Below are 8272 nucleotides of genomic sequence, written 5' to 3' on the forward strand. Positions count from 1 at the left end.
TTCTTAATGGTTCAATAGCGCACCTTAACTTACCACAAAAGCCTAAGAATCAATGCATATTAAGTATTCAAAAAAGCAGACACTTTCTCCAAATCACATTATGACTAAACTGTAATTTTTTTATTCCTAAAAATCTTTTAAAAATTCTCACATACTCCTTAAAGTCCATGATTTTTAAATGCATTACAAACTGAAAATAGGGCAATATACACATTTTGGAAACAGTGCTAAGGCACAAGACAATTATTCCTATAAGTCACAGTTCACATTTGCATAACAAACTGTGAATTAGTCATACTTATGAATAGTCATCTGTTTTCTCCAAAGACAAGTTACACATAAAAACCAAAGCTCAACCAATGTGCCTAAGATCTCTACTCATTAATTAATCTTCAAACACCATGCTGAGTTCTTGGGAAGCATTAGACAAGGGCACTGATGCAGCATTTGCAACAGTGTTTCCACACAGTCAAAGAGATTATTTTGGTCAAACCAAATATATCTTTCCACAGATAACAGCCATAGGTTTCAAGGATACTACTTTTAAAAGTCACAGTAATCTGTCATCTATAATCAATAACTTTAGTTCAAAAAGGATGTCAGCCTCAACTAATTCTTTTCAAAGAAGTAAAGCAATTTCAGAAACACTGAAATACAGTTGCTCTAATGCTAAACTGTTTTCTCCATTGCTGCCGGACCCCCCCCCCTGAAAAAAACCTTCTGTTGTAAATAAATCCACCTGCTTACACTGTTATGTGTCCTGCACTCAGAATCACAGAGCCAAGCTACAAGTGACGCCTGACACAGGTTGGACACTTGTCAGCTTCCCTCAAGTTTTGATGGGAAATGTAGGCGTCCTGGTTTTACAGCTTGGCTCTCCATTACAGCTGCAAGACCAGGATGCCTACATTTCCCATCAAAACTTGAGGGAAGCTGACAAGTGTCCAACCTGTGTCAGGCGTCACTTGTAGCTTGGCTCACAGCTGGAAGGTACCAGAGGATGAAGCCTAGCCCCACTAAATTCTTGTCTGGAAGAACTATCCACCCAACACCACGGATCAGCCTATACAATTCAGAAGAGGGGAAAATACATAAGGGAAACATGAAAAGCATCCAGTTATTAACCTCTTGTATAAAATGACTGCAGAAATAGCACATAACAGGTTGTAAGTTTATTCTTTAATCATTCTGTCTGGGTCTCTTGTTTTGCTAAATCTACTACTAGGCCTTGAGATAAAATAGGAACCTCCAGATTAAAGTTTTCACATCTCAACAGAATTCCTAAAACTGAAGAACATTCTAACAGACAACTGTTTCCAGTTTTCTTCTACTTTCCTTTTCCAATCCTTCTTTTTGTTTAAACTCACACACAGCTTTAATCCACTTAAATCAAATTACCTGGCTTGAAGCCAGCTCTGTCCAATTGGTCTCCACTGTTTCTTCTGCTGCTGTATTTAAGGTTTTAGGAGTAGAATTTAATGTATCTCATTGTGCGTTGTTCTTTCTAACTGATTTTACATTGCTAGTCACTTCATATTATAAATGAAAACGAATGAATGAATGAATTCTGAACTCAATGGGGCTGAACTAATGTCAAGACTGGTATTCTAGCCCCAAGTTTATTTCTGTTACACACATTCTTGCCCTTCTTCCAAGGAGATCAGGGCTAAGGATTACTCCATACGGCCTATAAAGAACTGAAAGCCCCTGCCCTTGCTCAAATAACAGAAGTACCCTTGATCTTAACCATAGCACCCATTCCAGTTGCTGCGGCATGAGTCAGTAAATCGCCTGAATATATAAAAATGATTAAAAATCAGTTACCAAAACAACTGCATGTACAGAAAAACTTTCACTGCAAAATACATTGATATCAACCCACAATGGAAACATCCACTTTCAGCCACCATTTCCTTCCATGCTTTTTATGCAGCAAGCTCTCCTGTGTTCCTGCCTTTAGGATTAAATATTTGATTATGTTCAGCGGAGAGGACACTGCTTTCAGAATGAAAACTGAAGAAACTTCAAGCTTCCTACATAAGAAGTTGAGCGCACAGGGTCAAAAACCATACACAAACGTACAATTAAGGGATATAAATCTAATACCAGTTAGTGATGTCACAGTATGCCTCCAAGAACAACACATTAGACTGTAATAAACATATTCACTAAACTAATTTGATAATCCACAGATTCACCAAAAGCTTGGAAAAGCCATTTATACGAAGCCAAGCTATCCAGAGGCCAACACAAATTGGACAGTTTCTCAACAAGCTAACAGAGCCCTGACTTAGATGGGCCCCTACCATGCATGGGCTTCATTCAGAGACGAACAGCTTCAGTCTCAAACACCAAGCCATCTCAAATTACTTTAGAAGCCATTTGATACCTCATTACCATCTTGATTTCCTTTAACCAGTAAAGCTGTGTGACTGTGTTATTTATTCTCCTCAGTAAGGGGGCATGCAAACAATTAAATGAGCACAAAACTGTTTGCTGCTGTAATCTTAACTGGCCAAAAGATGCATTTTGCAAAAGCAAAGAGCTATTGTTTCAAAGCAACAAAGTAAAATAACTATCCTTCTGAACAGCCACCCCCAGCTCTCTCTGTGCAATGGTGACTTCAGTCTGCAGATTCGTGTTCCTGTATAACCACCCCCATCACCCCTGCGCAGCTTCACCCAGTACACACCCCACTGTGTTCACCTCCCTCCCCAAGCCATGTTTACAGTTACAGCATACTTGCGTTTCAGCGGAGAATCAAAAAAAAAAAAGAAAGAAGAAGCAGAAAGCAACTTCATGATTTGGCTATTAACCAGCTTTTTAATAAAAAAAAACCCCAGACATTTCAGAAATTATGGAACCCAATTAAATGGGGTATTTTCAACCAAGCTGATGCCCTTCCTCCCAAATGGAATTTCATTATTATTCACCACAAATCTAAAAGATGGCGATGGCATTTAATAGAAGCCAGCAAGCACTTAAAGTGTTGTATAAAATATTAGAATAGAATAGAAATACGTCGATCTTCAAGGGGCCACAAGACTCCTGTTTATTTAAGCAGGAAGAAGCGCATCTTCATGTATGGATTTTCTGTTACTTTGAGGGCACTGCTGTTCAGCTGCCAAACATTATTATTAACTTCCTCCAGAAGTGTCACCCTCCAAGAACACTTCCAAACCATCTTCCCCCTCCCATCTCTAAAACTCTCAGTCCTTCTATTTTGTAGCTTCCTCCCCTCCACCCCCCCCCCAGCTTTGCTCACAGCTCAGGAGAGAGAAAAGGAGCCCCAGATGACAGTCAAGTTCATGGGGAACTTGACCCCAATTCCCTTCCTACCTAATTTGCAAGGAAAGTGCCTCACAATGAAGGCCACCCCCAACATTCTGGCAATGGGGGCTGTTCAGAGGCCATGTAACTGTATTGCTTATCCAGTCCCGCTTTTCATATGTTATGAAAAAAAAAGGTAAGGACTGCTTTCATTTACCTCAGTGTGGAAGAGGAGACAGTGAATCAAATCCTAAAGAGCTCAGGTCTCATTGTGAGATCCTTCCTTCTTAACACTACCCTACAACACCCTTAACCCTGCCCCAGGCATTCCAGCACAATGTTCTGAAATGCTTATGGGTCACTAAATATCCAAAACATCATTCAGTCCCATCCTGGGGGGGGGGGTCTCCTCTTCACCTTCCCTAGGAGCCACCCATGACTAAGCATGTGGCATTTTTCTTATTCCTGGTTTTAGGATTCTCTTGTCTTTTAATCTCCCACCATTTCTGTTGCCCTTTTATTGCAAAAGGGGGGCAATCCATTCATCCAGGAGTTTCTCAAGTTCCCATCCCTGTATAATCTTATTTAAGGGGTATCACTACCACCAAAATCCATCCCCAACATACATCCCTTTCCTGGCAGGGTGTTGCATATTGCCTATGGGCATCGAGTGTAGAGTGTACCCTCAAATCTTTTCCAGAGGCACCAGCCACTCCCATGGGAAAGGGATCACTGGTTGACAACACCACTCCCCAACCCCCTCCCTCGCTCTCCAAATATCCAATTGCTTTCAATGTTCCGTACAACACTCCCCCCCCAAAAAATTCCCTTCTCTGCCCACAACGTTTATTTGACACTTGCACATTTCCAGGATTCGCAATAGCCACAGCATAAACCTCCTCCCTCCACCCCTCAAAAGAGTCGCACTTTCGCACTGCTGGCCCCTTGCAAATCCTGGCTCTTAAGCCCTCCTCCCGCTCCCCTGCCCCAATCCCCGCAGCCCCCTGCAGCTCTCCTGCACCCTCCCCGCCCACCACATTATGCAATCCCTCCTAGGCTCCCCCAGGCACTTCTGCACCCCGCCCCCTGCCTCGCCCCCTCCCCAAAACTTACACCCCGCCCCTCTTTCGGCGCCTTTCCTTGTACCAGCCCCCCTCTCCTCGCCTTCCTTCAAATGACACTTCTAGCCAAGTAGTTTCTCGGCCCCCAACGCCTTCTGCACCCCGCCCCCTTCCGCGCACCCCCAGCCCACTCTCCGGGCATGCCGCTCCTTACCAGCCCGAGTTACTCCCGCTGGCGCCCTTCTGCGCCCGCCTCCTTCCCCACACGCCTCACTTTGTGCCCCCAGCGGAGCGCCCCCCGCTCCCGCCCCTGCCCTCCACCGCTCCTCAGCCCCGCCCCTCTCAACAACGCCCCCCCCCCGCCGCCGCAATCACGGCTCAGCCCCCCGCCTTCCCTGCCCGTGACAGCTGCAGCAGCAGGCGCCCTCCGCTGCCTCCGCTCACCTGCTGCCGCCTCCTCGTCGGACTGGCGAGCGGGCGGGCTGACAGCCGCCTTCCCCACCGGCCTGCCTCTCGCGCGCGCTCCTTCCCTCAGGCCGGACCAAGGCCGCTGCGGGGCCGGCGCGAAGGAGCGAGCCGCGAGGGCGCCGCCGCCGCTGCGGCCGGGCTGGCGCGGGGCTGCGCTGGCGCTGGCGGTGCTGCTGGGGCCCCGGCTCCCGCTGTGGGGCTCCTGGGCGCCCGGGGCCCCCCTGGCTGCGCGCTCTCTCTCCGGCGGCTCCTCCTCGGATGGCTGGCTCGGGCGGGGACAGGGAGGAGCGGGAGGCGGGACCCAGCAGGCCGAAGGCGGCAAGGGGGGGGGGAGAAATGGAGACTGCTGAAGCGATTTGCCCCCTCCTCGCCTCAGCCGTGTGCGGCCGCCATCTTGGGCTGGATGGCAGATGGGGACTGAGGCAAGCTCGTGGGGAGGAGAGGGCGGGAAGGAGAAGGGAGGCGGGAGGAACGACGACCAGCTGTGGGTGGGGGGAGGCTTACTCCCCCCCCCCGTAAGCTCTAGATAATTCCGTTTGTAATGCTGACTTCGCAGTTCGGCAGGTAACACCCCCTAAGAAAACCTCTGAGCATGTGCAGAGTTCTCACCTCGTTCCTGTCGCGAGTATTTCAAGAGCTGCTTCACGCGCTAAATTTTAGGCATGATTTTTTTTTCTCTCCTGACCTTCACCTACTTAATATTTGCCTGTGAAGTTGTTAAAAGGTGTGCAGTCAAAGAAAATCTGGAGACACAATAATTACAATACCATATAATTTACTTGGAAATAAAACCCAGTTACTTTAGTGGGACCTGCTATATTATTTATGAGGCACAAGACAGATTGCACAGTATAAGACAATGCAATCATATCACATGAGACACACATCCAATAAACCAATGCAATAGGTCTAAAAAAAATCACAAAAACTAGAAACTGCCAAAAATTATCAGACATGATACATCATCAGCAATGCAAAAATAGAATTACAAAAGGAGAATGCAGTAAGAGCAAGATAATTAATACAATAAACAGTGGAATAGATTACAACCATGTTCCCTTTATAAAAATGCCCTCTATTCCTTATACTACGGTCTTACTTCCTTTATGCACCAAAGAACAATTCTGTTTTACATAAGTTGCAGAATCACAGAAATCCAGGAACCTTTCTCCCTTCAAGGAGGCCATTCCAAAAGATAAGAGCCACAATAGAGAAAGTGGGTATACCAGCAGCTGTTGATCTTACCCATTTATAGGGTGGCACTTTCAGAAGTCTATGCTCAGAAGAGTGAAGCTTTTGCAGCAACCAACAGGAAAGGCAGTCCTGCAGCTATGAAGGACTTAAGGCCATGAGGGTTTTGTATGTGATAGCCCGTACCTTGAATTGAACCTGGTAACTGATAGGTAGCCAATGGAGTGACTGCAGAGTGGGTGTGATACTCTGCCTAGCATCTGATAGTAACCCAGCTGCATCATTCTGTACCAGCAGGAGTTTCTGAGTTGACTTCAAAGGCAGACCCATGTAGAGTGCATTTCAGTGGTCTAGTCTCAGGGTCACAATGGTATGGATTTACATGGTCAAATCAGCCAAGGTAGAGATCCATCTTCCAGGCTAAATTAAGGAAGAAGCAAGCATTTTTTTGTAGTTGCATTATTTTGCTTCTCTAGCAATAATGCTGGGGCCACTATAATTCCTAGGGCACTGAGTCAGCAAGATTCAGCTACATCTATTATGTTGTTTTACTTTATTTCCTTCAAAGATGAGTAGGCACCTGGAAAGGTTATTTCTAGGGGTGTGCAAGGAAAAAACTTTCGGCTTTCTTGTTTCGGGATTACCCGAAACAAGATTCTCTACCGGCATTAGCCGAATGCCGAAACAAGAATCTCTTTCGGGATTCGGGATTCGGCATTATTTCGGCATTCTTTCGGGATTCTTTCGGGTTTTTTTGCTGGGAAAATGCCTCTGTCTTTCAGGACGCCTGGAGGAGGCATTTTCCCACCAAATAAGCCCAAAATTGGTGGGGACCTTCCTCTAACCCTTCTCTAACACCCACCCAAGTTTCAGACAGATTGGACTTTGGGGGGCCATGTTATGGCCCCCCAAAGCAGGTCCCCCCATCCTCCCATAAAGGAGCATCTTCTTCATTATTTCCTATGGGGAAAAAATGAAGAAGCAGGCTTCCTTTGCCAGGGGTGGCATTTTGCATGCAAAATGCCCCCCAGCCCTCAGGGGCCCTTCTCCCACCCCTCCTCCCACCCCCCACCGAGGCTCAGCCTGCTCCCACTTGGGGGGGCCATTTCATGGCCTCCCCAAGTAGGTGCTCTAATCTCTACCACTGACAGCTGGGGGAGGCTTGTGTTGCCAGGGGTGGCATTTTGCATGCAAAATGCCCCCCAACCCTCTGGGGCCCTTCTCCCACCCCTCCTCCCACCCCCCACCAAGGCTCAGCCTGCTCCCACTTGGGGGGGCCATTTCATGGCCTCCCCAAGTAGGTGCTCTCAGCCCCTAAAGTCCACCCTTCACAGCCCCACACAAACCCAATTCCCCCCCAGCTGCCACACACAGACCCAAATCCCCCCAGTAGCCCCTCACAGACCCAAATCAACCCCCACCTGCCCCACACCCACCATAACCCCAGGAACAGGCTGGCCTGCCCTCCCCTTTTGGGAACCCCTAAACTCTCTTTCCCAGGGCAGTTCTGCACAGACAAGGGGTGCCACAATGGTGGCAGTGCCAAATAGTCCCTGGGAAAGAGCACCTGCCCTGGCACACAGACAACCACCCCCCTGACCCCCCCACCACCCGCAGAGAAGGCTGGCCAGCCTGCCCCATTGTTCCCTATGCTGGGAACCAACCTCCCATCAAAGAAGGGAACACAGACACACAATCATTAAGTTTAAAAAACCTTTATTTTCTCATTTTCAAATTACAAGTGGTCAACAAATCACAACATATTACACTTATTGTCCCTCATAGCACAACACAACACAATTAACTACACATCAGAGAATCTTAAACACATTTTTTTTTTTGAAATGGACAAACAGTAAAGTTTTGAACATTACAACAGGTCACATAGTGAGCGGGCACAACAGGGCATGGAAACAGAAGATGATCATAATAACTACCAGCCTAATACAACTCTCCCTCCATAACATGACTTAATGGGGGGGAACCACTGCAACAAAATCCCCCCCCAACCCTCTGGGGCCCTTCTCCCACCCTTCCTCCCATCCCCCCACCAAGGCTCAGCCTGCTCCCACTTGGGGGGGCCATTTCATGGCCTCCCCAAGTGGGTGCTCTGCTCTCATCTCTACCACTGACAGCTGGGAGAGGCTTGTCTTGCCAGGGGTGGCATTTTGCATGCCAAATGCCACCCTCACCCTCAGGGGCCCTTCTCCCACCCTTCCCCCCACCCCCCACCACATGCATTCCTTGACAATCAAGAAATCTGGAGTTAAATATAATGTGCA

At 47.5% G+C, this 8272-nt stretch overlaps 1 protein-coding gene across 5 annotated transcripts in view; it reads right to left on the minus strand.

Annotated features, from left to right (window-relative positions):
- NCOA1 (nuclear receptor coactivator 1) overlaps positions 1 to 5038 on the minus strand; it is a 364761-nt gene extending 359723 nt beyond the window's left edge. For all 5 annotated transcript variants that reach the window (XM_054988465.1, XM_054988472.1, XM_054988447.1 and 2 more), the window contains exon 1: positions 4776 to 5038. The gene's annotated coding sequence lies outside the window, so the exon portion shown is untranslated. The remainder of the gene's footprint in view (positions 1 to 4775) is intronic.
- Positions 5039 to 8272: the final 3234 nt, after the last annotated feature.

Source organism: Eublepharis macularius, chromosome 1 (assembly GCF_028583425.1).
Source record: "Eublepharis macularius isolate TG4126 chromosome 1, MPM_Emac_v1.0, whole genome shotgun sequence".
Taxonomy (NCBI): Eukaryota; Metazoa; Chordata; class Lepidosauria; order Squamata; family Eublepharidae; genus Eublepharis; species Eublepharis macularius.